Source organism: Podarcis erhardii (genome assembly GCF_964252035.2).
Source record: "Podarcis erhardii genome assembly, chromosome: 8".
NCBI classification, from domain to species: domain Eukaryota; kingdom Metazoa; phylum Chordata; class Lepidosauria; order Squamata; family Lacertidae; genus Podarcis; species Podarcis erhardii.
In genome coordinates this window covers 61194531-61203698 of record NC_138499.1, presented here as the reverse complement: position 1 = coordinate 61203698, position 9168 = coordinate 61194531, and the positions used below count along the sequence as shown (strand labels likewise).

The 9168-nt window shown below is 42.7% G+C and overlaps 1 long non-coding RNA gene across 1 annotated transcript; it reads left to right on the top strand.

Annotated features, from left to right (window-relative positions):
- Positions 1–644: 644 nt before the first annotated feature.
- LOC309348281 lies at positions 645–5621 on the top strand. Its single transcript, XR_014159326.1, has 2 exons — positions 645–2601; positions 4420–5621. It is a non-coding gene; the product is annotated as an uncharacterized lncRNA (long non-coding RNA).
- The last annotated feature ends 3547 nt before the right edge of the window (positions 5622–9168 follow it).

Below are 9168 nucleotides of genomic sequence, written 5' to 3'. Positions count from 1 at the left end.
GTTTTCACACATAAGCCTCAATTAAATTCTAACATCTATTAGATCCAATAATGTCTAGCACCCACAAATTCATAACAAACTATTATTTAGTGGATATAAATCACTTCACAGCACAAAACCCTCAAAGCAATCTACAGGACAAAAAAGGGAAAGTAAATAAACACAATAGGAGCCAACTCCTAGGGGCCAAGGGGGCGTTGGCCTCCCAGTAGAATATTTGAGGGGGCTGCCTCCCCCAGCTGATGGGCATTGCCATTCAAATGGTGTGTGTGCACTGCTTCATGTGATCAGTTATGTGGGATGGGGCTTACCTGCCCTCCAATGTGTTATTCAAGTTGGCACCCCTAAAAAACACAATACTGAGCTTGCCTTGATTGTGATGAAACCTAAAATTGAATCCTTTGTCCAGGTTTGTACTTATAGGCTGTGCTGGATGCATTAATATATTTCTTGGAGTCAGTCCTATGCCATAGTATGGACTATATTTGGAGACAGATGTCGTGGCAGCAGACTGACATGTGAGGGCTATGACCAAATAATAATAATAATAATAATAATAATAATAATAATAATAATATATTTCTATCCAGTCCTCCCCAGCCAAGGCTGGGCTCAGAGCAGCTGTACAACAGTAAAATAAATAATACAGGCTTCTAAAATAAATTCATTTATAAAATCTGTTCAAATCAAATTGATGGCAACCATTGGGCTAGAGTTCTGTGAAGAATTACCCTACAAAGCAACACTGATGGAAATCTAGGCCTGTGAAGTTTAAAGTGCATGTGTGAATGGGAGGGGGGAAGCTGCAGCTGTTTTCCCCTGCCCCACACCAGCTTTTCACTGCTTCCCCCCAGTACAGCTCTATGAAAACTGCTGGGAAAAATAGACAGTTTCCCAGGGAAGGGAAGAATACCGTCTCTCCATCCTGCAGCCTTGCACCCTGCTGCTGTTGCTGTTAGACTGTCTTTGCACCCTCCACCCCCCGCCCAATCTCTCTTTCTAAGCATTCAGCCGGATCCAGGTTGGCTCGTGCCACGTTAGGTCTATTCGGCTGTCGAAAGTCATGGACGGAAATAGAAATGGGCTTTGACTGAATCGTAGCAGACGTTTGCAAAGGATAGAACAGACGGCGGCATCGCCAAGCAGAATGGGACGTACTAAAATAACCATGGCACCACATGGTTACACAAAATAGCCACATGCACGAGCGGCAGGTTTCAAAAGGAGTGCTTTCTATGGTAATGAATAAATGAAATTTGATGAATATTTAACAAGCCACCTGCTTAGCTATGGTAATTAAGTAGTTTACTGTAGGCACCATGGTGCAGATGGATCATTAAGTGATGTGAGAGGTGACCAGGTAGGGATATTGCAGTCAGAGTTAGGAAGATGGCGGGCAGAGCGAGTGAACTGTGGATTAGCCACCAAAGAACGCAAGGGCTTTTCTCCCCTGCCTCTTTGTTTGTGGATATGAGACACCTTGGGAACCTGATTTGAATCCTGGAAGGGTTTGGTACCCTCGGCGTGAACCCTCTTCGCAGAGGATAGTACACAGTCACAATCAGGTCTTCAGATCAGCCCGAATGGTACATAGGGATGGTGTCCCCAAAAGCAACATTCTAGCCCTTATTGTGCATTGTGGTGCTGCTAGGAGCTGGAGGCAACAGACAGTAGATCTTCACTCACCCCTTCTTTCCTAGTGGGGAAGGGGGCTGCATCTTGTGGTTCACCCCAGGTGTTAAAATGTATTGAGCCGGCCCTGCCAAGGGTAAGTTATCCCAGGTTTCTTTTCTGGAGATGCTTAACAATAGTACTGTGTTCTTTGAGTTATATTTACAAATGTGTACATTACATGCAGGACTAACACACAGCTGTGTCTTTGAAATGCAACATGAGAAGTGGCCCAGAGTCATCTCCCGCTTGTGCTAATGTGTTCTCTTTTAGTGTTATTGTGACTTTTTTTCCTGGTACAAAATAATCTTCCTATTAGTGCAGGGAGCTGGCAGGTGCTAATCTGAAGTTTTTTCGATAGCCAACTCATTAAGGAGAAAGCAGGTGTGAAGGGATACATTTGGTTTCTAAATAAGTTAGAAAAAAATAACATTATTGGCCTCTCAGTTCTAGCAGACTTTTTATACCTTTAACCAAGGGCAGGGGATAAGGTGGGAGACTTTTCTTCAAAATTTATTGTGACTACAGTGCAGGAGTGACCACAGATGTCAGCATTCACTATTCCTTTATGTTCCCCTACCACCACAGAAAATTCTTGCAAATCAAATGTTCTGTGTTAAATGAACTCCAAAATGCTTCAGAATTCTGTTGGGCAAAGCAAAGTGTATCACCCAGCTTCATTTTTTGCTGGTCAAAAATAGCATTTTCACTGTTAGGCAATTGAGATGTGCCATACAAATCAATATTACAGACTTTGAAGTTCCATGTACAGAAATATTGCAGGCTACAGAGATTCAGAAGTGCTACTGGCAGAAATCAATGCTCGAGAGTTGTTTGTGAAATAAAATGTACTTTTCAGACAAGAGCCTGTGAGGATTGGAATCCTGTGGTGAGATTTATTGAAGAGATTTTATGCAGATTTCCACCAAAGTAAGTTTGAGGTTTTCAAGGATGTATTTACTGTGCATTTTCACTGTAGTTTAGGGAGGCAGATACATCAGGTGTATCCCTATCCAAAGAGGTCTGATCTTTCTTTGGCAGTGAAGCCCATGTTAGATGATTGCAGTGCATTCTGCATAGGGCTGCCTTCAAAGTGGCTTGGAAAATTCAGCTAGTAAAAAAATGTGGCCACTTGAGCCCTGGTGGGAGCTGAAAGGTTGCCTCATATGACATGTAACCTATACCCTGCACCAGTTGCACTGGTTGCCTGGGTCTTTATTAGCACAAATTAAAAGGCTTATTTTTAACCTTAAAACCTTTAAACGGCTTGGGCCTGACTTACATTAAGGACCCTCACCCATATTAGCCTTGTCTGCATGTGGAGATCATCATGTGCCCACCTCTTAGAGCAGTTAGGTTGGAGATCACAAAGGAAAGGGACTGAGCCTATACCCGACCAGCTTTCCTACTGGCTCTCACTGGCCTTTGCTTGAGACTGTGCTTTGCTTTGTGAGATGGCTGCTGAATTTTAGTCAGTAGCATAGGAAGGGATGTGTGGTGGTTACGGGTCGCCCCGGGTATCATCACTGAGGGGGGTTACAAAATGGCAAAAATGTATGTTTTTAAAATAAGAAATTCCCATTGCAGAAAAAAGGTTTTAAGTGCTTATGCTCATGATATTAAGTAAATAAACCTGAAAATAACACTTGCAACTGTATCTTATTTTTCCTTCTTTTAATAATTTCAATATGTGTGCGTGTGGGGGGGGGGTGTGACAAGAAATTTTCTGCGCTGGGTACCACCTGACCTTGCTATGCCACTGATTTTAGTCTGTATTTGAATTGCTTTGTTTTGGGCCGTCTGGATGCTCTTTATTTTAGTTTAGCTTGGCATTTATTAAATATGCTTATTGTGCTTGTTTTGTACATTTAACGTGTAAGTTGCCTTGATATGGCTTTTGCCCTTAAAGGCATTCTAGAACTATTACAAATAAAAATAACTAGATAGAACCCCAAGGAACATTTCAACATGTGGGTGCCACCAGTGAGAAAGCCCTGCTATTAGGGTGAACAGTTTAGCTTCAGCATAGAAGAAGGAAAGCATTGCCAGAAAAGGAATTCATATTTGCATATGCATATGTGTGTGTGTGTGTGTGTGTGTGTGTGTGTGTATGTATGTATATGCAAATGTAGAACTACATTTCAGCAAAATGGAGTAGACTGTGAACAGGTGACCTCTATGCTTCCTCAGTCTGCTGTCTAGGTGTGAAGTGCTGGTAGGTAATTTGAGGGCCCCTGTTCCTCTTTCTTTTGGTTCTTTATTTTTAAAACTGGACATAGAGAATCCCTTCAAATGGAGGCCTACTCACCAACAACCTTCAAATAGAGGAATATCCTTTGTAAAGTAGGTGGCAAGCAGGGGTGGAGAACCTTTTTGGCTGCATGAGTTGGAGCTTTTTCTGGCCCCACCCTTGTGGAACAACTTGGGCAGATGAATGGGGCAAACCACCTGTCAGTCACCTGATGTCATGATCATCCAAATCTGTTCCCAAGTGCTCGGTAGGCAGCTGGGGACTGATAGCTGAGTGCTTGGAAGCCGCAGTGCAAGGAGCTTTGCTGCTCCAGTAGCACCAAGCAGTTTGCATGGGATCCACTACTAAAATCGAGGGAAGACTCCATTTTAGCTGCGGTTTCAAGAGAAAACCCTTGGTGCTCTTGGAGCAAGGTGTACTGCAGCTGATGGGCAGGGGGAGTGTGCCTTGCTCCAGCAAAGGAACCATCAGGATCTCATTTTAAGTGTCCTTTGTAGTTTCACCTGGATTCAGTTGAAAAGGACCCAGCAAAAGACTGAATTGGACTGAAGACAAGAGGAGCCAGTATTTAAATTTCAGTAACCTTATATTTCTTTTTCTCTCTCCTCAGGATCTCATTTTAAGCTTCTTCTTCCTTCGTAGTCCCACCTGCCCACACCTGATAGTGTAGGTGATATTTAGGGGAAATGGCCTTTTGGGTCAAAAGGTGAGGCCTGATGCCCCAAATGTGGGCTGAAGGTTCCCCAACCCTGTCATAGCAGATCGCACATGGGTGAAGGAGGGAATGTGGAACAAGGCTTCTGGGGAACCAAGTGAGCTTGGGGTGAAGGTGTTCCTCATGCAGGCTATTTAGAAAGAAGCAATACGAAATCTCCAAGAACTGAAACTGGAGTTGAATGATTGGCGATGGAATGGCGCCATTTGCATTGGCGCCAAGCATTCTTCTCAGCAAAGTTTCAAATAAGCTCCAAGAGTTCACTTAAGGATTGTTACAGAGGGGAGCGCGAGACCCAGCAGAGAAAATATAGCCTACCTATTGGGATTTCGTGATCTAGGGCTTGCAGAACTCTCTAGAGAAATGAATTCCTAATTTGCAGTAACAAGCTAGCTAATGTGTTCATTTCATCACATTATGGGGAAAACACGCTTTGTACTTGGAGCCATTATTGCTGCTGTTGACCTGCTCTCCTCAGGGAGTGGTGGGTGAACAAAAAGAAGTTGATCTGAGGTTCAGAAGCAGCGCAGTGACATTAGCAGGGGGACCCAGAAGTTGCAGAAAGGGAACTTGCTGCTGCCTCAGAGACCAGCCTGCCTAAGAATAATATTGCTGTGTTTTAAAAACAGCCATAGTTTGGTAGGAGGGTTGTGTTGGTAGTTCTGCATCCTGCTTTGATACCTTGATTCCAAGCCTTTATTTATCCACCTAATTGTTGCTATGGAAATTCAATATTTAAAGAGGTAATTATTGCTGATCTTGTTGCATGTGTCCATTGCTGATGTCCAGCTGTTAGCTCTTTAGCTCCAGTCTAGCAGATTAATTACTGCTATTGATTACTTTGAGCTTCTCTCTTCACACCTGCAGTTTGTGTAATTAGCAAGTGGCCTCCTCCGAAAATTAGGAGCAGTTTCATCCTGGCACTTTGCCATTTCCCAGCCATGTGCTCTGCTCTGCTGAACAAAAGCAAATCTCCTTTAAATAGAGATATCTGGGCAATGAACTCCTTTGCCCCTTTCAAAATGTACATGCTTACTGCAGATTGCCCTGGTTTAGGAAATATTTCATCTAATTAGAAAAACACCCGTAATCACCAGATTCCTAAATGTTGGTGGGAGTGGTGGCCATGCATGTGAGCAGCTTTTAATGTATGATACGGTTTTGGGAAGACCACAGCCCTAGTTGAGGGTTTGTTCTACTTGTGTGTAAACAACCCTTCCAGTGCATTGCCATTACAGCACTTAAAGTGCCCCATGAGTGAAGATCTGAATTGGGGAGCCTCTCCATGCTATGTAGAACCCACAGAACTCAGAGATAGAGGAATATCCTTACTTCAGACCTTCACCACCCTCAAACTTATATCATGGTATTGGTAATGCATTGGAGGGAGTGGGGCTTGGCAGTGACCCCCTCCTCCCACTTCTATGTTAGTTTTTATGCTGGTAGAACTAAATTATGAATAAGGTTTTCACTTCCCCTCCATCATCATGGGGACTTCCATAAAATTAATGCCACCAAATTAAAATTGGTGAAGAAACTGTTGCAGGTGTGAATGTGGAAATGTGTCCTTATCAGCAACATGCAGGCATTACTTTAAGTGTTATTCCTGCTTGTTTTAAAGAGTGCTTGCCTGGAATATTCTTTAGTTCAGGGGCCACCAGTGTGACACCCCTGGGTGCCTGTGGTCCTGCTGAATTTAGACTTGAAAGAATTCTATTGTTGTCGATAGGAAAGGTTGTGGGGGGTGCTTGGTTGTAGTGTGTGGGGTTCCCAGCTGGCAGTTTTTCCAGCTGGCAAATGTGCCCATGGGCCCCTAATGGTTGGACTCTTCAGTTCTAATTCCTCCTTTAGTGTTTCCATAGAAGCTATTTCTTCATATGGGAAGAAGTTCCAAGATGGCGAAGAAATGCATTTGAACACTACATCAAAACAGTTATAATCTAGAAGCACCCCCAATTCTGTTGTTTCATGCTAACTTTCTTTGTTTGTACATAGGTAAAGGTAAAGGGACCCCTGACCATTAGGTCCAGTCGTGACCGGCTCTGGGGTTGCGGCGCTCATCTCGCTTTTGTACATACACCATCATAAATAGCATAATTCCACATTTATTTTCCTATGGTGGCCATGCACAATTCTATGCCAGGGGCATATGGGCACAACAGTGTGACTGATGGTGACATTCTTGAAGCCATTCACCAGTCCTGAGAACAGCTTCAGAGATGATGCTCTTTTTCAGAGCATGACTTACATCCATTCAAACCATCCAGTACTATTCCCTAGACAATACAAAGTAGACACCCTAACAGAGCTGGGATGCTGTTGGGATATGGTCGAAGGTATAGGAAAGATGGTTGAATTTGTTGTTTCTGCTTTCTGTTTCTGCATTTTATAGCAATCCATGCAGAACCAACCAAATGATCCAGGTGGCCTGCAAATTGGCATTCCCATTTCTGCTAATTCTCTGTGTGCCTTATTATATATCTTTCGGATGCATTAATATACTTGTGGCCAGTTCCTATCAGATTCAATAGAACAGTTTCTGCTGGTTCATGCCAAAGGAAATTCGGAGTGAATATCTGTTACAAAGATGGTTAGAAGAGAGTTGTGGGGTGGGGAAAGCATTTATTTTTGTTGGCTTGTCAAAATTGCTTGCTTTGGGGAGTTCCGTCTTGGACCTCAGAAGGACCCCACTTGGAATCTCATCACTGTTGCTGTTTCCAGATTAAATTCTAAATTGTGCTGGGTTGTTTGGAGACCTTTTGTGCCTCGTATTATTGCAATCCTAAGAGCTATTTGAACAGCAGCCCAATGCCACTCCTGCTTCCAAGTCCCATTTGCCATTATTGCCGCTCTGTGAGCAAGAGAAGCAAACCTAAGTTGCTTTCACAGAGCGCAGAAAGGTCTGTGTCCTCATTGCAGCAAAAGCAGCTAAATTCTGTGATTTTCTTCTCCCTCACCTCCAGTTCAATTTTGACCTTTGTTAAAGAACTGGGTTGTTTCTGTCTGAAGCTATTATCCTGTGCTGCCCACACAAGGACAGAGTACCCAGAGACAGTGAAATGTGTTTCAGCACCATTGGAAGTTATGATGAATGTGCTATCTGGGAGGGATTGTTGCATTTTTCCTAGGTACAGAAAAGTGCAATTGGAGTACTCAGAAAGCGTATTAACTCCACAGCAGAAGCCCAGCCCAGAGGAATGATGAGAGGACATTGAGCAACACTGGAGGGTGGGTGTGTAAGTTGGGGGTCGTCTCTATGCATTTTTATACAAATAAATCCATCGCGAAACTGATTCTCACTGTGGTGGTAAATAGAACCTCCAAGTTCAGAGGCAGCCTATCTTCAAGGTAGCTGGGAATAAACAACAGAAGTTAACTGTTGCCTTCATGCCCTCTTTGTGAACTTTCCTGAGACATTATGGCTTGTGTATTTTAACAACCGATAAGCCGGTGGGTTGATATTGTGCTTTTAATAATTTATAATGCCTGTTTTGTGCTGAATCTGAAATCTTGTATTGTTAGCATTGTTCAAATGGACTGTTTTTTGAGATTGCTAGATTGTTTCTTTAAAAGTAAATTTGTTCTAAGCTGTTGGTTGTACTGATATGTATTCTGGCCTTCGCATTGCTGTCTGTGTATCACGTGAGCTGCTTTCAGCGCATCTGTGTGGGAAAGCATTGGCATTAAAATTAAAATTATAGAGCTATTGTCGCAGTGGCCCTATATTAAGGGTGAATCAGCTGAATTGCAATTCCACCACTGCAATGAGAAATCAGGGGAGGGGGTAGTAGGTTCTGCAACTTACAGTTAGAAAAATGGTCCAGTGGGCTAAATTGAAACTTGGCAGGGTAGGAAAGGTAAGTTTGAGTATGGCTCATGCCAAACAGGGGATAGAAAGGATGATAAATGGCTTATTTTGAATGAGTTGAACATCTCGGATGAGAGAAACTGGCATGTTCACAGGCGTTGTGTATTTTTCTTCCATAGAATTTGCTTTACCCTCCAGAAAAAGTTATCTGCATGCCCTGGGCCTTCTGAGAATTGTGTGTGTGACGCCGAGGAATGACTAATATGTGCTTTTGTCCAATAGTAGTGTATGTCGTCTGTAGCTTATTTATTTATTTAGAAAGCATATTTTTGTGGCCAAGGTTAGTCAATGGCCTTTCATAAGACCGTCTCCCACATATACACAGTATGAACCTACTGTGAGAGAAGATGACGTGGATTGGGATTGGGAGGGGTGAATGCTGCAACAATAAGGGAAGCTCAGTCCTGAACCCACCACAGTTCTAAAGGAATTCTAAAGCAACTTGAGAAACAGGAAGAAAAATGGAAGCCTACTTAGCAGTGGAAGGTTGTTTTTTTGAGAAATTGATGTGCATGTTTTGGCAAAGCATTAATTGCCTATTATATTTGGTTTTATTGTATCTTTATTTTTCCCATAGATTAGATTAGTTGGCAGGATATACAAACTTGCATACATAATAAAAATAAATAACTATTTTGGCTATTGTCACTGAAATGAAACTTT